Source organism: Macaca nemestrina, chromosome 4 (assembly GCF_043159975.1).
Source record: "Macaca nemestrina isolate mMacNem1 chromosome 4, mMacNem.hap1, whole genome shotgun sequence".
NCBI lineage: Eukaryota > Metazoa > Chordata > Mammalia > Primates > Cercopithecidae > Macaca > Macaca nemestrina.
The window spans coordinates 160,699,847-160,722,396 of record NC_092128.1 but is presented as its reverse complement, the minus strand read 5'-3'; the positions used below and the strand labels follow the sequence as shown (position 1 = coordinate 160,722,396).

The 22,550-nt window shown below is 38.5% G+C and overlaps 1 protein-coding gene across 2 annotated transcripts in view; it reads right to left on the bottom strand.

Moving 5' to 3' along the window:
- LOC105498531 (chondrolectin) overlaps positions 1-22,550 on the bottom strand; it is a 456,577-nt gene that overhangs the window by 250,917 nt on the left and 183,110 nt on the right. For both annotated transcript variants that reach the window (XM_071095511.1, XM_071095512.1), the window contains exon 4: positions 4,161-4,264. The gene's annotated coding sequence lies outside the window, so the exon portion shown is untranslated. The remainder of the gene's footprint in view (positions 1-4,160; positions 4,265-22,550) is intronic.

Here is a 22,550-nt window from a genome sequence, read left to right as displayed (position 1 = left end):
AATCACTCTGGATTATCCAAGTGTGTCCTAAATCAAAAGAAAAATATTCTTATATGAGAAAGACAAGAAAATGTGACACAGAAGAGGAGGCAATGTGGCCATGGAGGCAGATACTGGAGTGATGCAGCCATAGGCCAAGGAAAGCCTGTAGCTGCCAGAAGCTGAAAGATTCAAGGGAGGAAATCTTTCCTGGACCTTTGAAGAAAGTATGACCCAGGTGACACCATGATTTCAGATTCTAACCTGCAGAAATGTGAGTGAATAAGTTTCTGCTGTTTAACACCACAAAGTTTGTGACAGTTTGTTACAGCAGTCCCAGGAAAATAATACAGTGATCTTGACAGAAGCAAGTGATCTGATATCGCTTCTTATAATAGCACTAATTTCATGGGGTGTTGGTTGGGGGCTTCACCCTCATGACCTCACCTAAACCTAATTGACTCCCAAAGGCCTTACCTCTAAGTAACATCATGTTAGGAGTTACCCTTTCAACATACGAATTTAGGGAGGAGAGGACACAAATATTCAGATGATAACACTGGCAGTGATGTTTTAGGAGCACAGATTCCTTTGGGGGGAATGACTTGGTTCTCTTTCCTCTAGTATCATACATTCTCCTACCCTTTTCCACTCATGAAGGGATGTTTTTATATTCTCCACTATGATGTGGTAGGAAAAACACAGACTGATCATACAACTTCTAAACATTTCTAATTATCACTGTGGTTATTAACACTGCCACTCTGAAATCTACATATTTCCTCACTCAACTAAGCTATATAAAATATATATTAAGAAACTTTTAGTTGATATCACTGAGGATCAAAGTGAAGAAATGTATAGATGATTTGTGAACATACAATCCAGAATCTGAAGTCCTTTGAGCTAAGGTGAACTGGTCTACTTCACTCCAGTGGGGAAAGAAGAACAAGTCCCATGTTACCTTTTCTCAGTCTGGAAGGAAACTGTTTGCTGGACAAGGTAGACTAGAGTTGGAATCAGAAAATACATAATCAGGAGTATGAGGGCAGTAAAGCTCAAATTACGATGCATATGTCTGGGGTACTGAAACCAGGATGAGAGCTCTCTTGATTGTCACTTAGCATCAAGAATTACACACTCTTATTTTCCCTTTACTACCCTGGCTGCTGCTTCTTGGTCTCATTTACGAAACTTCCTCCTGTGGCTGACTTCTACATTTCAGAGTATCTCTGGGTTCAGAATTCTTCCCTAAGTAGTCAGACCTAACCAATGTCATCCAAGGCCATGGTATGAACAATCTCTTTTATGCTGACAACTTCCAAATATATATCTCTAGTCAATCACTTAATATTCAACTAGGGGTCTATAGTGGAGATGTCTGTATTTCAAAATGGACAGATCCAAACAGCTCTCTATAATTCTTCATCCTAACGCAAAGAGAAAGAGAAAGCAAGCTCTCTGGTGTCTCGTCATATGTATATAGAGAGAAGGGGGTCTCGCTATCTTGCCCAGACTGGTCTTGAACTCTTGGGCTCAAGAGATCCTCCCGCCTCAGCCTCCCAAAATGCTGGGATTACAGGTATGAGCCACCACGCCCAGCCATCTTATCTTATAAAGACATGATTCCTATCAGATCAGGGCCTTACTCCTATGACCTTATTTAACATTAATTATTTCCTTAGAGGCCCCATCTCCAAATATAGTTAAAGGTTAGGACCTCAACATATATATTTTGTAGGGACCCAAACATTCAGCCTATAACAAATGCAGTGAAATGAGGCAACTGAAACTGAAGAGGAAACCAGTGTTTTCTATGCTAAGAAGAACTGAAGGATTTAAAGAATAAAAGGTGTAAATTTATTTTGAGAGATTAAATTATTTTCATCTCTCAAAATTCAAAAGGCCAAAAGAAAAAGGAGGAATTCAGCTTTACCACATATTACTTGGTGTAAATGATGGATAGTAATTAAATATAGTGGTTCAAATAGACTATGCTTAATATATGAAGGTAACACTGCAATTTGAAATGACTTCAAAACAAATAATTTGACATGTGCTGGCAGCTTTCAGTCACTTTATAGGTGTCTTTTTACCTCCTTACTTTCCTTGACTTAGGCTACAATTTTTCATATTAATTTAATTAAACTGATGCAGATTGATGCCCTACATGACCAGCAACCCCCAGTTTTCTCTTAAATTCTCCATGAAATTTCAAATGAGTAATTGTCTGAGCCAACTAAACAATTTCAAAACTGGTTCTTCAGGGAAAACAGAAAATTTGGGCAAAACCAAAAAGTACCTTTGAAGTCCATTTGCTTCATATCATGTAATTGTTTATAATTATTCACTATCATCCTTCCTTGAAAAAGGATCATTCAATGCCATCTATTTCCACATGACCTGCCAGTCCTTCCAGTAGAGAGAGAGAAGAGTCCCTGGCCTCACGCAGTTGGGGCTCAGCCTTGTGACATGTTTTGGTCAATAGAATGTGGGTAAATGTGACATACACCATATCCAAGCAGAAGCTTTTAGGGTGTTATGAGCTTCTCCCTGCTCTGTTGCTTTTCCTCTGACCAAGAATGGGCAGGTCCCCATAGGGGCTGATTCCTCAGTGTGATATGGCAGGAGACACATGGAGGACAGGCCACAGCTACCGCATACATGTAATGTGCATAACAAGATGAACTCTTGTTTGTAAGTCAGAGATTGTTCATTACTATAGAAAAATTAATTAATACATTACTAAAATTATTTTTTAAAAAAACAAAGATATTTAAAAGATGTAAAAGGAAATTCTAAAAGTTTTTTTAAATTTTGTGGGTGTATAGTAGTTATATATAATTATGTGGTACATGAGATATTTTGATACAGGCATACAATGTGTAATAATCACATCAGGTTAAACGGAGGTACTCACCACCTTAAGCATTTATCCTTTGTTTGCATTACAAGCAATCCAGTTATACTTTTAATTATTTTAAAATGTACAAATAAATTATTTTTAATATAGTCTCCCTATTGTGCTATCAAATATTAGATCTTATTCATTCTATCTATGTTTTCAAACCCATTAACCATCCTCACTCCTCCCCACTATCCTTAAAAGAGAGATTTAAACTTTTTGTAATATTAACTTTGCATTCTCTACATAGGTCTTTCCATAGCACACGATACCAATTTCAAGTAACATCCAAGAATATCTGCATTTATCCTTTTTTTGAGCATTAGCTAGAAAGAAATGGCTTAAAATAATAGTGATAATAACTAGCATTTTTGGTATCTTACTATGTAGCAAGCATGGTTAAGAACTTGAACACAGATTATATCATTTCTCACAACTCTACAAAGAATCCTTTGTATCTTTATTGTTTACTTAAGAGTACTAACATATGAAATAGCTCAGTAGCTTTTTCTAAGTCACGTACTTAGCAAGTGGTGTAATTAGAATTGGACAGGCAGATAATAACCAACTCATGGAGGGTATTAGAAGGCTGCAATAGATCAACCAAGCAAGGTGTGTGACCTATTCATTGACTCTTCCAGGAAATCTGAGAGTATTTGGCATAACTGCGATTCCCCACTTTATAAATTTCAGTTTTTATTTTAGATACAAGGAGCACATGTGTAGGACTGTAGGCTGGTGCAAAAATATTTGGGGTTTTTGCCATTACTTTTAATGGCAGTTTTCAATCCACACTTCCCCCACCCTCCCGTATTAGGCCAGTCTCCTGTTGCTATAAAGAAACACCTGAAACTGGGTAATTTATAAAGAAAATAGGTTTAGTTGGCTCACAGTTCTGCAGGCTGTGCAGGAAACTTAGTGCCAGCATTTCCTCAGCTTATGGGGAGACCTCAGGAAGCTTTTACTCATGGCAGAAGATGAAGCAGGAGTAAGCATGTCACATGGCAAAAGCAGGAGCAAGAGAGAGTGGGGGTGAAGGTGCCACACTTCTAAATGACCAGATTTTGTGAGAACTCCCTCACTATTGCAAAGACAGCACCAAGCCATGAAGGATTCACCCCGTGACCCAAACACCTCCCATTAGGCCCCACCTTCAGCATTGGGGATTAAAATTCAACATGAGAACTGAGCAGAGACAAATATCCCTACTATATAATTCCACCCTTGACTTCTTCCAAATATCATATCCTTCTCATACTGCAAAATATAATCATACCTTCACAACAGTCCTCCAAAGTCTTAACTCGTTCAAGTATTAACCCGAAAGTTCAAAGTCGAAAGTCTCATCTGAGACAAGGTAAGTCCTTTCCACCTGTAAGCCTGTAAAATAAAAAACAAGTTAGTTACTTCCAAGATACAATGAGGGTACAGGCATTGTATAAACATTGAGGTTCCAAAAGGGAGAAATCAGCCAAAAGAAAGGGGCCTATACACAAGTTTGAAACCCAGCAGGGCAGCTATTAAATCACAAAGCTCCAAAGTAATCTCCCTGGACTCCATGTCCCACATCCGGGGCACAGTGGTGCAAGGGGGAAGCTCCCAAGGCCTCAAGCAGCAATATACCTCTGGCTTTGCAGTGTTCAGGCTCCACGGCTTCTCTCACAGACTGTTGAGTGCCTGTGAATTTTCTAGGTGCAGGGTGCAAGCTGTGAGTAGATCTATCATTCTGGGGTCTGGAAGCTGGCAGCCCCCTTCCCACAGCTCCACTAGGAGTGGCCCAGTGGGGACACTGTGTGGTGCCTCCAACCCCACATTTCCCCTTTACATTGTCCTAGTAAAGATTCGCTGTGAGGGCTCTGCCTCTGCAACAAGCTTCTGCCTGAAAACCTAGGCTTTTCATACGTCCTCTAAAATCTATGAGGAGACTGCCAAGCCTCACTCACTCTTGCAGTCTGCATGCTTACAGGCTTAACACCATATGGAAGCCACCAAGGCTTACGGCTTGTGCCCTCTGAAGCAGCAGCCTGAGACGTCTCTGGGGTTCTCTGAGCCAAGGCTGAAGCCAGAGTGGCTGGAAGGCAAAGGGGAAGCAAGCACATCTTCGCATGGCGAAAGAAGAGCAAAGGAGGAAGTACTACGCACTTTTAAAAAAACAGATCTCGTGAAAACTCCCTCACTATCACAAGAACAGCAAGGAGGGAATCCACCCCCATGATCCAGTCACCTCCCACCAGGCCCCACCTCCAACACAGAAGATCATAATTCAACATGAGATTTGAGTAGGGACACAGAGCCAAACCATATCACTCCACCCCTACCCCCTTCCAAATCCCATGGCCTTCTCACATTTTAAAACACATCATGCCTTTCCAACAATCCCCCAAAGTCTTAACTCATTTCAGCATTAACTCAAAAGTCCGATTGCAAAGTCTCATCTGAGACAAGGCAAGTCCCTTCCAACTATGAGCCTGTAAAATCAAAAGTAAGTTAGTTACTTCCAAGATACAATGGGGATACAGACATTAAGAAATGCTCCTGTTCCAAATGGGATAAAATGGCCAAAACAATGGGGCCACAGGCCCCCTGCAAGTCCAAAACCTGCCAGGGCATTCATTAAATCTTAAAGCTCCAAAATAATCCCCTTTGACCTCCATGACTCACATCCAAGCCACATGATGCAAGTGGTGAGTTTCCCAGGACTTGGGCAGCTCTGCCTCTGTGGCTCTGTAGGGTACAGATCCCTTGGCTGCTTTCATGGGCTGGCGTAGAGTACCTGCAGCTTTTTGAAGTGCACAGTACAAGCTGTCAGTGGATCTACCATTCTGGGGTCTGAAAAATGGTGTCCCTCTTTTCATAGCTCCACTAGACAGTGTCCCAGTGAAAACTCTATGTGGGGACTACAACCTCACATTTCCCCTCTGCATTTGCCCTAGTACAGGACCTCCATGAGGGCTCTACCCCTGCAGGTAGCAGTGTCCTGAGGCTTTGTAGGGTAGCAAGGTCATGGGCCTGGGCTTGGGCCTGATTCTGGCCCATGAAACCATTTTTTTTTCTTCTGCCTGAACATCAAGGCATTTTCATACATCCTCTGAAATCTAGGCAGAGGCTTCCAAACTTCAACTCTTGCCTTCTTTGCAACCACAGGACCAATACCACATGGAAGCCACCAAGGCTTGGGGCTTGCATCCTCTAAAGCAATAGTCTGAGCTTTACCTTGGCCCCTTTTAGCCATGGCTACAGCTGAAGCAGCTAGGATGCAGGGTGCCATGTCCCAGGGCTGCACAGAGCAGCAAGGCCCTGGATCTGGCTCACAAAACTATTTTTCCCTTCCTAGGCCCCCAGGGGGCCTGTTACGGGATGGGCTGTCAGGAGTCTCTTACATGCCCTGGAGGCATTTTCCCCATTGTCTTGGCCAATAATAGGCTCTTCTTTACTTAGGCAAATTTCTGCAGCCTTGATTCCTCCCCAGAAAAATGGGTTTTTCTTTCCAACCTAGTTAGGCTGCAAATTTTCCAAACTTTTACGCTCTGCTTCCCTTTTAAATACAAGTTCTAGTTTCAGGTCATTTCTTTGTTTATGCAAACGAGCATATGCTTTTAGAAGCAGCTGGGCCACATCATGAATGCTTTGCTGCTTAGAAATTTCTTCCACAAGATACCCTAAATCATCTCTCTCAAGTTCAAAGCTCCACAGATACTTAGACCAGGGGCACAATGCCACCAATCTCCTTGCTAAAACATAGCAACAGTGACCTTTGCTCCAGTTTCCAATAACTTCCTTATCTCCATCTGAGTCCTTTTCAGCTGGAACTTCACTGTCCATATCACTATCTTCATTTTGGTCACAACCATTCAACAAGTCTCTAGCAAGTTCCAAACTTTCCCTCATCTTCCTGTCTTCTTCTGAGCCCTTAAGTTGTTCCACCCTCTGCCCATTTCAAGGTCACTTCCCCATTTTCAGGTATCTTTATAGCAATGCCTCACTCCTCCGGTACCATTTCTTGGTATTAGTCCATTCTTGCACTGCTATAAAGAACTATCTGAGACTGGCTAATTTATGAAGAAAAGAGGTCTAATTGACTTACAGTCCCACAAACTATACAGGAAGCATGGCTGGGGAGGCCTCAGAAGACCTATGATCATGGTGGAAGGCAAAGAGGAAGCAAGCACATCTTCACACAATGACAGGAGAGAGAGAAGGCAAAGGGGGAAGTGTTACACAGTTTTAAACAACCAGGTCTTGTGAGAACTCACTCACTATCATGAGAACAGCAAGGGGGAAATCCACCCCTATGATCCAGTCCCCTCCCATCAGACCCCTCCTCCAACACTACAGATCAAAATTCAATGGGAGATTTGGGTGGGGACACAGAGCCAAACCATATCACCATCTGAGATCTCATCAGACTGGACTTCATTGTCCATGTCACTATCAGCATTTTGTATACAACCATTTAACCAGTCTCTAAGAAGTTTTACACTTCTCCTCATATTCCTGTCTTCTAAGCCTTCTGAACTCTTCCAGCATCTGCCTATTACCCATTCCAAAGTTGTTTCTATATTTTCAGGTATCTTTACAGCAACATCCCACTCTTTGTACCAATTTTCTGTATTAGGCCATTTTTGCACTGCTATAAAGAAATACCGCAGACTTGGTAATTTATAAAGAAAAGTGGTAATTGGCACATAGTTCTATAGGATGCACAGCAGGCATGAAATTAGCCTTTGTTTGCCTTCTGAAGAGACCTCAGGAAGTTTTTATTCATGGCGGAAGACGAAGCAGGAGTAAGCACGTCATATGGCAAGAGCAGGAACAAGACAGAGTACAGGTGAAGGTATCACATGCTTCAAAATGCCAGATCTTGTGAGAGCTTACTCGCTATGGCAAGGACAGCACCAAGCCATGAGGGATCCACCGGGATGCCCAAATCCCTCTACCAGGCTCCACTTCCAGCACTGGGAATTACAATTCAACATGAGATTTGGGCAGGGACAAATATCCAAACTATATCATCTCCTTTCTGTGTAGTAGTCCATAGTGTCTGTTGTTCCCATGTTTATGTGCACGTGTGCTCAATATTTAGCTATCACTCATAAGTGAGAATGTGTGGTATTTAGTTTTCTGTTCCTGTATTAACTCACTTAGGATTATGGCCTCCAGATTCATCCATGTTGCTGTGAAGGACATGATTTCATTCTTTTTAATGGCTGTGTAGTATTCCATGGTATATATGTACATTTTCTTTATCCATTCCACCATTGATGGGCACCTAAGTTAATTCCTTGTCTTTGCTATACAATCTCCTGTTGAACCAACTATTAGCATTCCCTACATGTGGTTCCCTTTGCTCTCTTCCACATGACTCTGCCACTCTCAACACTGATACCTCCTATCTTTGAAGTAGTAACCAACCAGCTTGTGCCCAAAAAGCCTGAATGTATGTTTTCTACAAATCCCTTCATATCCATCCCCAAAAGCCAACTAAATGAAGATCCAATGCTAGTAAGTGGTCTTAACAGTCTTACCAGAAGAAGCAGAAAATGGATGGGCATGGTGGCTCAGGCCTTTAATCCCAGCACTTTGGGAGGCTGAGACAGGTGGATCACCTGAGGCCAGGAGTTTGAGACCAGCCTGACCAATATGGTGAAACCCCATCTCTACTAAAAATACAAAAATTAGCCAGGTGTGGTGCCACATGCCTGTAGTCCCAGCTACTCAGGAGGCTGAGACAGGAGAATTGCTTGAACCTGGGCGGCAGAGGTTGCAGTGAGCCAAGATCACACCACTGTACTCCAGCCTGGGCAACAGAGCAAGACTCCATCTCAAAAAAAAAAAAAAAAAAAAAAGCAGAAAATCAATAATCTGTAATATTTGTCTATTACTTACCATTGTCTTGGGTATACAATAAAGAAAACAAAATAATACTCCTTCAACCTCTAAAACTTACTGTCTTAAAAATTTCATCAAAGTAGGCTGAGATTATCCCTAATTTTGGCAAGAACCTAAGACAGAAGGACAAAGTCCTGAGACAGAAGAGAAGTGGAAGAAGTTACAGGGATATCTGACCAAAATGGTAGCGCTGACAACAGGGAAATTCCTAGAGATGAGCATTAGACCTCCTTTTGAATAAGCAGTGCAGACAACTAGAGATAAAATTGTATCCTAGAAAAAAAAAAAATTGTCTTACTTTGGGTTCTCCCAGAGAAGAAACTAAAACACAGATTTGAGTGAACACAGTTTATTTGAGAGGTGACCCCAATAAACACTGGTAAGAGAGTGAAAACATGAGATACAAAATGAAACTAAGTCAATAAAGAGTGCATTATTAATCAAGTTACCTATGTGGGCAAGTCATTGGAAAAATTAAACAAATAATGCATAAAATTTTAAAACAAAAAGTTTTTAAAAGCCAATCCGATTCCCACAGTAGTAGTTACTGGTATGTTTATGATCCAGATAGTTTCTAATCCTTGAGATAGTTACTAGAACTTCCAACAAGATTTTACACTAAAATTTTATGCTAAATATCATGTTCTATGTACTATTTCTTTACTCATTTATTTATCCATTTACTGAACAACAATACCACTCCAACCATATTTTATATGCAATTAAGTTTAAACAACAGATACACCAGCATAATTGAACTATTTTCTTGTACATTTGTATTTTCACCGTATATTTCAGCATGGTGACCATGTTCACGAATCCTCTTCTGTTTCTTCTGGGGGTCTTTTCATAATCCCTGCTCTTGGGAGCTCTTATATGGTGGAAGAAAACACTAAATTTAATGCAAGATATTTTGTAAGAGCAGAGAGGACACAGACCTGAAACTTAATAGAACTCTGTTTTCGTTCCAATATTTCTTCCTAATAATTAATAAACCTGAACTTAATCACTTAAGCTTCTTGGGCCTCCATTCACTCACATGTCCACCTATCTGCTGAAAGATTCCAGTTATTTTATAATTCTATATACATTAATAATAGCAATATGGAGTGCTTTAAGATTATTCTTTACCATTTTTCAGCTGGCAAGGGGCAGACTCATAGGAATGCACTGGAAATACTAATCTAGATTACCATTCAGACAGGAAGTCAGAGGCTCTTGCAATAATCTAAGGACAAAAGAAAGGCCTGACATGCAGATTGTCAGTAGAACTTAAAAGTAAAAGACAGAGGAGAATTAAGCATCAAAGGAAGAATGATTGTGATGACAAATGAGAGCAAGGGAGCAGAAATCACCATGTCATTTAGTATTGTTGTCTGGGAAGATCATAATGCCACTGGCTGAATATCCAAACACTCATGCCATCAGCCTTCAAATGCCCATCCACCAGTCCTCGTTCATGTCAGTGTCCTTTAAGTCTTTACATGTCAAAACAGAGGGGATGCAACATGCATAAACTTCAAATACAGAGTTAAATGGGCTTGTCAGATTAAAAGACATCACTTTCACTTAAAAACAGAATATTAAAGACGCACATAGAACAATGTCCTGCACATAGTAGGCACTCAATATTTGTTGAGTGAACTGAGTTGATTTGCAGTCTTCTCTGAAAAAGAAACAGGAAATCCCTAAGAAGCCCTGTAGAATGATTTTGCAGAACAGAATACTTTGCAGTACACAACGTCTATGGAGTCTGCAAAGTCTCCCTTGGCAAATCTGCTTCACCAAAGTGTCACTGTCTTTGGCTACTATCAACAGTTCAAAAGAAAGAAGAAAAATAACCTCTTATTATTACTTGAGCTTTAAAACTTTCTGACACACATTAAGAAAGTAGATGATTTATTCATCACAAAACTGTAGTGCTAAAGACTAAACTTCAGCTTGAGAGAATGACAACAGTGGGGCCCTTAAAAATAAAAATATTGCCGGGCACGGTGGCTCAAGCCTGTAATCCCAGCACTTTGGGAGGCTGAGACGGGCAGATCACGAGGTCAGAAGATCGAGACCATCCTGGCTAACACGGTGAAACCCCGTCTCTACTAAAATATACAAAAAACTAGCCGCGCGAGGTGGCGGGCGCCTGTAGTCCCAGGTACTTGGGAGGCTGAGGCAGGAGAATGGTGTAAACCCGGGAGGCGGAGCTTGCAGTGAGCTGAGATCGGGCCACTGCACTCCAGCCTGGGCGACAGAGCGAGACTCCGTCTCAAAATAAATAAATAAATAAAAATATTGCCCTTCAGCAAGAGCTGTAGTGAACTTCAACTATTTGAGACAAACTTTCCCTCTCTTTTTGTTATACAGAGGATGGCATTTTCAATAAGAGAAAATAATATTTATGCAAAATACATACTTTATATTATTTCCCCTAAAAGTCAAAGGAAGAAAATATCCCTTTTTATCACTGTTTCATCCAAACCCAAGCTTCAGATTTTACCTTAAAATACTCCTTTATCTCCCATGCACTGATCATTTCTTTTCTTGCCTTGCTGTCTACTCAGACCATAGCACTGATTACGACAAACTATTTATGTGTACTTATCCTTAAAAAAATGGGGGCAACTGAAAGCAATATTCGACTTTTTTCTCAGCTAAGTTATTAGCCAAAACTTCTGATATTTAACAGTTTATTAATATTTAATACCAACATTAAATATTTGAACAAAGACATATAATATTGTGTTTCTACCCATCTACGTATCCTTACTAGCATACACTTGTCCCAGTACAGAGTAAATATGGAAAATGGTAGTATTACATATAACATACATAGGGAATCTGGACCATTTAAATATTTACCACACTAAAAATTCTACCAACTTCAAAAAAACCCGTTGTTGAAACATTTGAGTAAATATTCAGAAGTAAGTATGTCTTCTAAGATTATTAGAAAGTGGTCCTTGTTAATGCTTTTCTTGTACTGTCCAGGGAGAATCGTGCTTCCCGAAAGCTTAACAAAATTGTTATGTTTTACATTTTACCTTGCTTAAACAAACAAAGCTGTCAAAACTTGATGGATCTTTCCTAATGCAATGCTAAAAAGCTTCAATGGAATCATTGGAAAATTGCAGAAATTTCGAACTTTCCTAAAAACTCAAGTTTGTTTTTAAGTGTTTTGTTTTTATCTTTCTCAAGAGCTGGGATTTGAATGCCATATTTTTTTCTAGCTATAACCCATGAATAAGTTGCATTATTTTATAAAACCTTACATGAGGGAGACAAAGGCAGCATAAGCAAACCACATTTGTGGCAAAGTGGGTCCCTGATTAAATAAAACAAATGTGTAAAAGAGGATGTAGAAGGCTGGGATTTTGTGAAAAGATCAATGAGACTATTAAGAAGTGTTTAAACATGGGACACAGATAAAGCAGCAAATAAGTTGCCATCATAATTTGTCAAGAGTTCTGGCTATAGATCTTCACAGCCGGATGAAACTTTTCCAGTTACTTGCTGACATATTTGGCCCACCAGGAGACTTCCCTGAATTGAACCAGTTTTCTTTCTAATAATTCTAACTATGAGCAGTAGAAGTTGGCCATATGATAATTTGAATAGGGTAGTGATTTCAAAACAGTGGATATCATATCTCTGTATCTGTCTGGCTTTATTTGCCCTGTGTCCATTCCTCCAGCCTGCCTGATTGATACCCAAATGTTATTCTTTTGAAAAGCAAGTCAGCCAACAATTTCAATATATTGTTAATTTCAATTAGCTTGTATAGCATTAAGAGAAAATGTGGAGTCTTTAAGTTATAGATTCTTTTTAACATTATCCTCATTTTATGCTTTATTATATAATTAAATTATATATAACATAATCTAAATAAAATGTGCTTTGTGTAACTTCTATTTTATAGCCCAATTACTTGTGCTCACTAGGCATATATTAATCATTTGTCAACCCCTGGGTTTGTACTTTCAGAAAGAAAAGTGTATTTCTTTGTGTTATTTTTAGTTTCCTTTAAAAATGAAAAAATATGTGTTGAGTACTAATACAGAATTAAGGCGATTAGAGTAACAATCACCACACATATAATACAACTTCTACATTTTTGGCATATAGGCTAAAGTATAAGAATGAATAAAAGTGACTACTGAATCTAAGCTATTCAACTGAAAGGAATTGTATTCACGAAGAAAATCGTAAGTAGAGTTTGGACTCAATTGTCTATGATGGAACAATGATGAGAAGGCAATGCTTCAGTATACTAAAAATTAGAAAATCAATGTACCATATAGTTTGCCAATATTTTTCTCTTTTACGTGTCACAGAATTCTTTGTGGTGAATGTGTCTGAAACCCAATATTGTCTTAAAATAAATATGTCTGAAACCCAATATTGTCTTAAAGTGGATTTGTTTATTTCAAAAGCTTCAGTAATCAGAGTGTATTTCTGGGACATTTTATCTATTTGAATGAAGTTTTTCAAAGAACAACAAGACGAGGCTAATTCTGAGCCATTTATCTGGAACCAATATGCCAACGGAGTAACATAAAATTAAATATGATTTGGCTGTCCCTATCATTATAAAAACTGAAACAATTTACACAAGGGAAACTACAATACTTAAATAGTAAATGTTGCCTTATTATTCACCCTTGAAAAAGAAGGAAATTCTGCCATTTGCAACAATATGGATAAACCTAAAGGATATTATGCTAAGTAAAATAAGTCAGCCACAAAGGACAAATACTGCATGATTCCACTTACATGAGATATCGAAAACAGTCAAACTCATAGAAGCAGAGAATAAAATGGTGGTAACCAGAAGCTGAGGGGAGGGGGAAATGGAGAATTGTTCTTCAGCTATAAAATGTCTGTTATGCAAAATGAATGAGTTCTAGAGATCTACTGTACAGTTTAGTACCCATAATTAACAATATGGTGCACTTTATGATATGTTAAGAGGGTAGATTTAATGTTAAGTATTGTTACAACACACACACACACGCACACGAAAACAAAGAAATTTTTGGAGATTATAAAAACGTTTAGTATCTTGGTTGTGATGATGGTATCATGGGTATATGCACGCATACAAATACATCAAGATGCATATACACTCAATGTGTGCACTTTTCTGTATATAAAGTATATACTTAAATAAAGCCTTTTTTTTTTTACAAAAAAAGAAGAAAAATAAATATTTAAATAAATTCACCACCGCAAAAAAAAAGTAAATGCTTTTCAACTGAACACATTTTACCTCTAGCAAAGCATCTTTCATTAAAACAATAACTCCCCATGACTGTTTTATTTTGTTTTGTTCAAAACAAATGCACTTATTCAAAGCTACATAGTACAATCATAGATTTATGCACGGATTTTGACCTTTAAAATTCAAGAAAATATCCCTCTGTTTTCTCACTCAGTTTTCAACTGTTCCAAACTCCATATTAAGATTCTACCTGAACCAATATTGACCCAAAGTATGTTTAGTGACGATTTCTATATGAAAAACATAAAAACTTTGCAGACTTAAAAATTCCAGTTCAGTCCTATGTTTGCTACTATAACATCGTTTCCATATAGTGGAAAACCTTCCAGGAAGTTTTTTTTCAGTATAACCTCTGTTACATAGTTCATTCATTTGCTGTATTTTAGTCTGAAGAAAACAAATAGCCGTTCAATTTAGGGAGTTCCTGGGGTTCTTTGAGGAGATTACAGAATGCCTTATGTAACTTAGACTGTGTGTCCAATCAATAAATGCCTGTATTTCTTCACAACGATATTTATAAAACATTACTCATAATGCATGCACCTAATCAAAACCACAAGATGTAATAGCTGTAGATTTGAACCCAAAGTGTTTAGAAAAACAGTGCAAATACCACACTATCAGTTTGACGAGAGTTTTATATCCCAAGTACTTATTCCTCTGTCTGCTCATAAGTAATGTATAGTAAATACATATTGGATAAATACAGAAAACAGTTCACTGGGAAATGTGCCAATTTTTCATAACAGATGCATATATTTGCATTGTCAGCTCTTAGAAAATAGTTATTCAAAAGAGTACAACAAATCTTGTGGCCACCTCTAGATTTAGGACACTTCTGGGTTTTGCAATGCCTAACCATGTTGCCTTGATTTGACCCTTCAGACAACGCATCATAAGTTATTTTTTTTTCTTGAAGTAGTTTTTTTTTTATTCAATTCCACAAGTATTCGTTGAACCTCCCCTAAGTACACATTTGCTATAGAAATCTCCTGAATGTTTTTATTTTTCAATCCCATTTTATCAACACAATATACTTATGTTTAATGATGCAACTGAACGCCAAATTAGAAAAAAAGAAAAGTCCTCTGTTATTCATTTATAGGCTCACAGTTGCATCTGCAACATTAAGCCAAGAATCATTAGCTGATGGCCACATCTGAAGTGTCAGACTGAAGGCACCAAGCCGCTTAAGTGCTTCAAGAAGCTGCCAAATTGCAAAAGGGTGGCAGAGTGGACCGGAGGCAGCGTTATAATTCTGCCACCAGTTTCCTGGTAGTGAAGTTTTAAGTACTGGGAAGAGTTACAAAGGATGCGCATGAAATCTCTCTAAAAGGTATTTCTCAATAGAAAGATAACCCTTAGTGAGATGGTCTAGGGGTAATCTCATCACTTTAAACCAAAATACCACTTGCTCTGACTCTAAGATCAGAATGAAAAGAATGTTTTGCATTAGAATAATACTTACATCACGTATAAACACTGAGTCCCTGTAAGGAATCTAAATATCGGTGTAAAGATAATTGTGTTTTCTTCCTTAGGTTTATTTGCTCCTCAGTGCTTCTGTGAGGGAGGAAAAGTATCACACGCAATCAACAGAAGTGGCAGTAATGTAGATAGGTGAGAAGGTCTTTGGCAGTAGTGGCAGTAATGTAGATAGGTGAGAAGGTCTTTGTTAGTTTCCATCTGGGGTGGAAGATAGGATCAGGAAAGGAGCTACATTTTTTTCTTTTTTTTTTTCCTTTAACTTATTTTAAGTTCCAGGCATGTGCAGAATGTGCAGGTTTCTTACATAGGTACATGTGCAATGGTGGTTTGGTACACCTGTCAACCCATCATGTTGGTATTAAGCCCAGTGTATTAGTCCATTTTCATGCTGCTGATAAAGACATACACTAGACTGGGCAATTTACAAAGGAAAGAGGTGTAATGGAGAACTCACAGTTCGAAGTGGCTGGGGAAGCCTCAACAATCATGGTGGAAGGCAAGGAGGAGCAAGTCACGTCTTGCGTGGATGGCAGCAGGCAGAGAAAGAATGAGAGCCAAGCAAAACGGGTTTCCCTTATTAAACCATCGGATCCTGTGAGACTCAATCACTATCTCGAGAACAGCATAGGAAAGACCCGCCCCCACAATTCAGTCATTTCCCAGTGGGTTCCTCCCATGACACGTGGAAATTGTGGGAGTTACAATTCAAGATGAGATTTGGGTGGGGACATAGCCAAATCATATCACCCAGCATCCATTAGCTATTCTGCCCGATGCTCTCCCTCCCTCCACCCCACAGGCCCCAGTGTGTGTTGTTTCCCCCCACGTGTCCATGTGTTCTCATTGTTCGGGAGCTACATGTTTTCTAGGTGGATATGGATTCTGGTTAACTACAAAAGGGGCCTAGCTCCTCAAACTGGAACCAGTGATAGTCAAGCTCTTGGAGGTACCTCAGTGAGATGGAACATAACTAGCAAGTCGATTCTGTGGACATGACTTACACAAAAGATGTTTATGATCTGAGAATGTCAGGTCATTTGCCCTCTTCTGAATCTAATATTGCTTCCAAATAACTTTAACACAAACCTTTTTAGATCTGTGGGCTATAACAAACTCACAGAAATTCCTTCCAAATGCTTGGGGGTTGATTTTAAAATGAAGAATAAAAATCCTAAACAAGACAATTAAAAATTGCTTTTGAAATTTTTCTACCAGTCAAATGTAATTTAAAGCCTATTTATTTCATTAAGCAAACACTTGTATAGCACTTACTATGTGCCAGACACAATTCTAGAGTGCCTCATAAACATTCCTCCTTTAATAGTTGTAACAGCCTTATGAATTATATATAAGAATATTATTCCTAGTTCACAAATAAAGAAACTGAGACAACAGAGTAAATAGGCATCTGGCCCAAGTCATGCTGCAAGGAAGTGGCAGAGCCCAGGGTTAGAACCCAGAGGATCTGACCACAGCATTCAGGCTCTTAACTACTCTGTCATGAGCTCTCAGAAGTGAATCTTTTTTTAACAAATGGCATACACACCTGTATTTAAGTCCATATTCTCTAGCTGTAAAACGGGATAATATTGTCTACTCAAATTAAATGGGCTGAGGTATATAAAGCTACATTCATCATAGTATTTGGCATCGAATAAGCATACCACGCTGACTGTTCCTAGTTTTATCACATCATTGCCGATAGTGGTAACAGGATATCATCGCACACATAAAAATAACAATAGCTACTATGTTTAAGACCTTTAACTGTTTTTGGTTTTGTTTTACAATTTATTACCTCATTTAATCTTTGCAACAATGTTGCAAGGAAGATATCATTTCTGTTATACATATTTAAAATACATAAGACATCAAAGTCAAGTCATAAGTGTGAAACCTTGTATCTATAAAGTAGTGTATGGGTATGTAAGAGTTTGCATGAGTTTTGTGAGAAAAAAATATAAGCCATGGGGTAGGGACATAGCTGCATCTGTGTGTGTGAGTGAGCGAGCTCTGAAGCAAACAAACAAAAAAGATAAGCTGTAAAAATTGAATTGTCCTCATTTGACCTATTTCCATTTAATTCAGATGATTGTATGCTTGATTTCCTAAAAGCCACGGGTATGTATTTCAGGTACATCAACTAGCAAAATATTCACATCACTTTATTTTCCCAAGAGTATTTCTGTTGTAACTGACGCGTGCATGCTTTCTTTACTAATCCTTGAGGAAGATTTAATGTAGTATAAGTACAGTATTCTAATACATATTGATTTAGACCTTTGACACCAGTTATAGAGGCTAAAACCTTCTTTCTTTTAAAAACCAATTTACATATTATTCTTGATTGCAAGAGAGTGTTGTCTATTACATTATCCATTAAATACAATAAGTAATTAAAAATATAAATAATCACAGGTCTCCTCAAACTAGTGAAAACAAAATTTGTACCCATTTGACTCTTTTAAGGCCAGTAATGTTTTGCTTAGGTTTAGCTACTAAAAAATTTTCTTTATTAATTATTATTTCTAAGAAAAAGGCAAACACTTTGAAGACAAAATAGGCCTGAGCACATGGCCCTCCGTGTCTTTTGCCTGAGTCGCTATATTCCTTGAAAGATGAATGACCCTTGTTTTTGCCTTTTCCTACACATAAAATAATGTCTGATGGGGTTAGTGATTATTCCTCTGCAATCCATAATGAGAATTATTCTTATACCCAAACCTAGATGTGATTCTGCTTTAATATAACTTCTGAGCAAGCGTGATGTGATTTTGTACGTACTGAACCCCTAACGCATGTCTCTAAGCAGTGAGCTGAAGCCCTGTACTGGAACGATCTGACAGAACTGCTCTCAGGTTCCAGGTCTCAGTCCTCAGTAGACTTTTGAATAAAACTAACTTCAATTCTTTAAAAAAGAGAGAGAGAGAGAAAGAAACAGGAAAAAAATAAAAGGACACAAATAAAACATTTCTCTTAGCCACTAATGTGTGTGTACTTCCACAAGGCAGAATTAAAGAAATTTTGCATCTGCATTTTGAGTTTATAGAATAATTAACATCCCTTCAATGTACTGTTAAACGAACATGCATTATTCAGTGAGACAATACATGTGAAGTGCTTGACAGTCTATCACTTAGAAAGCAATCAATCAGTATTGGTTTTCATTTTTAATATTATATTTTAGATTGCTAATATATTATTTTCCTGAAGTCTTACAATCTGCCAGTGTGGAAGATATCAAAAATGCTCAATTTAAGTGAAAACGTTTTTTACTAAGAGGTGTGTCACTGTATATGATCCATCACTTGGGGAAAGTTTGACATGTACTGAGCAGCAATTCTCCTGACAACGTTAAGGGAGAAAAGAGAAATCCAGGAGAAACTCGACAAAGCTAGTGAAGTTGAACGCCTCCAGGGCTCTTGGTTTTAAAAGCACTCTGTCCCCGGGTGAAGAGTCTATCCATTCTACAAGCACTGGTGTCATTAATTCCCTGAAGGCTTCTCTGTCCATCAAACCATATTTCCATGATCCCTGTAAATAGCTCAGAGTGTTAAGTGAGGAGGCGTCTTCCACTCCATGAGGCTATGGGGCTTGATGGGGTCTGCTAGGGCTAGGGCCAAGGTGGAGATCTATACTCCTGAGGGCTAAACTACTCCTGATAGGTTCATGGAGAACTAGCTCAGCACCACTTGGAGATATCCTGCTTCGAAATCAGGACTTCATATACTGCATATGTCTCAGAGCAGCTATCTCACTGGAATCTGTTCAAAGCTAGCATGTGACAAAAAGGTTTAAAATTAAAACTAAATGTTTAAAAAATTAAAGAGAGAAGTATGTTTGAAATATAAAAATTATAATGAGGTTAAAACTAAGAGAAAATGGAAGGAAATTAGAACCCAGTTATTTGTGACATCTTTTAAGACTGGGATTCTATCTGTTAGGAATCATTTCTACACTGGCTTCGGTAGCAGTTTGCAAATATAATTTTTAAAGAAGAATAAATAGCTAGGGTCAGTATTAAGTTTTAATCATTTAATTCACATAACTTGACATGTCCAGAAAACAAGTGGATAGAATCATAAACGGAGGCATTATGTTTATGATATATTGTTTTCCAGCCTGTTTCTTATGCCCCAAGGAGGTTTTTAAAGTTTTATTTTCCCTTATTTGAACAATACCATGGCAAAAGTACAGGTGAATAAAAAGTGAATTCCTGGAACAGACACAAACAGGAGAGCAATAAATAGCTAATTAGATATCTGGCCCAGTTTAGAAAAGCTAAACTTTAATTATTCAGACAGCTTTACTGTGAAAATTGGCACCCATCGATATATTATTCTACTCATGGAAAATAGACTATATCCAGATATTTTCTTAAAAAGTAACCTATTTTATATTTACTCACTTTGCCTAGGCTTTTCTTTTGTGAAGAAATGGACTATGGTAAAAGAGAATGAGGCCAACAGATGGCATGAATTCTCTCTCTTCCTTACCTAGGCCTTTTTAACAGCTCGTGAAGAAGCAACATATAACAATGCAATATGCATGAATTCTCTCTTCCTTACCTAGGCCTTTTTAAAAACTCATGAAGAAGCAACATATAACAATGTAATGTAGTGTAAAGAGGGGACTAAATGTATTTGCTGGCAGCAGAAACATGTGTCTATTCAACAGTCCCTGAGTAATCCTTAGCATGATGGATCTGAATAAGCCATTATGACTTCAACTGGCAAATGAGGCATGCCATTACACTGTATTTATAACAAGAAGAAAGGCATCCTTATGGACCATTTGTCTAGAGCCCTGTGAACTCTTTAAACACGCTCATGGGAAACATCCCCATGGAGGCAGCAAGACCAACAAAACCAAAGTCTGGCATGTTATCAACTTGTTTTCAAAATTCCCTGAAATGGGTGACCCTTGTCTTCATACACTCCAGCCTCATTAATTGAACATGCCTTCTGGTTTTCAATTCAGCTATAGTCTAGCAGTCATTTGGCTCTTTTTCTTGCTTTCTTTTGTGACCCTGCCCTATCTTACCCTGCAGTTGTTCTGTGGTCTGTGGCCTCAAGTCCTGTGGTCCCACACCCACATCCCATGTTATATAGGATGACCCACACCCAGTGTTTGAAATAGTCCCTGGTTTCCTACCTGGCCTATTCCTGGACTCTGAGTAGATCTCACACTAGACGATAATGATGATGATCATGATCATGATGAGCTTCTTCCATTTTTTTATCCTTAAAAACAAAGGTCAAAAGTAGAGTGTGCTAAACTAATCTTTAGGATCAAGTTGCAGTCTGTTTTTTTGGAAAGTTCAGTGTTGAAATTTGAAACCTATCTCAGGAAAAAAAAAAAAATGACAAAGAAAAAGCTGCTCTGAAAGTCATGTTGAACTTTGAGTTTTTGACCACTGTTATTTTTTATAATTAATATGAGTATTTATCAGAGTGCTGTCAGCAGGTCCACACGAGACCCCTTTAATAATTTATTATCAGTGTGAGGGTGCTAAGGAAGTCCTTCCTGCGTGGAGCAAGGAGAAACACTTTTTGGAAAATCAGGTGAGTCTTTTTCCTTATTCCCCAAGGAAGTTTTTAAAGTTCACAAGAGAGGAAGAACCAATGTGTTTCCATTATTTCAACAATGCCACGGTAAAAGTATAGGTGGGGGGAGAAAAGTGACTTACTGGAATAAGAGACACAAACGGGAGTGGCAATTAATAGCTAATTAGATATTTGGCCTAGTTAAGCAACTTATAGTCATCAAAGGCCATACAGGACTTCAGGAAACCAGGAAGACGGGCAGAAGAGCACTCCCCACTCCAGAATATCTTACTATTATAACACTATTAAAGTGTTATCACAGTTACATATTTTATGCAAGCCCAGGAACAAGCCTATGACATTATTCTTTGCATTTAGCAAGCATCTAGGGAATCTCACTTTTGTAGTGAAAGGATAATCCTTTCACTACAAAGTTAGGATGATCCTAACATAAACAGCTATTAAACTAGAACTCAGCCTCAGTTATGACTGAGGCCTTAAGTCAGAAATATGGATTACAATCATGTTCTGAAGTGAATTGCCAGACCATCAAAATATAACAATATTTGAAAAAGAGAGAGTGAAAGCTCAATTTTGCAACTCTTATTTTAGCAATCACTTTAAGTCTTTAAGAAGTTGAAACTAGATATTTGAGAGAGAATTTCTTTGAAAAAATACTGTCGGAGTGCTGCAGCTGTTTATTTCTTCTTTACTATGGAGAAAGGAGAGTATTTCTCTCCTCATCTTGAGCATCATTTAAAAAAAAAAAAACTTTAAAAGGCTCATTCAGAGAAGTTGGTGTACATCTTCAGACATGACCAAGTTGGAGATTCACAAACCATGTCAAGAAACTGCAGATGAGAGATTTTCCAATTGAAGAAGGTGATGTGGTTTGGCTGTGTCCCCTCCCAAATCTCAGCTTGAATTGTATCTCCCAGAATTCCCATGTGTTGTGGGAGGGACCCAGTGGGAGGTAAGTGAATCATGGGCGCTGGTCTTTCCTGTGCTATTCTCGTGATAGTGAATAAGTCTCACAAGATCTGACGGGTTCATCAGGGATTTCTGTTTTTGCTTCTTCCTCATTTTTCTCTTGCTGCCACCATGTAAGAAGTGCCTTTCATCTCCCACCATGATTGTGAGGCATCCCCAGCCATGGGGAACTGTAAGTTCAGTTAAACCATTTTTTCCCCCAAAGTTTCACGTATGTCTTTATCAGCAGTGTGAAGACGAACTAATACAGTAAATTGGTAACAGTAGAGTGGGGTGTTGCTGAAAAGATACCCAAAACTGTGGAAATGACTTTGGAACTGGGTAACAGGCAGAGGTTGGAGAGCTAAGAAAAAGATAGAAAAATGTGGAAAAGTTAGGAACCTCCTAGAGACTTGTTGAATGGCTTTGACAAAAACGCAGAAAGTGATATGAACAATAAGGTCCAGGCTGAGGTGGTCTCAGATGGAGATGAGGAACT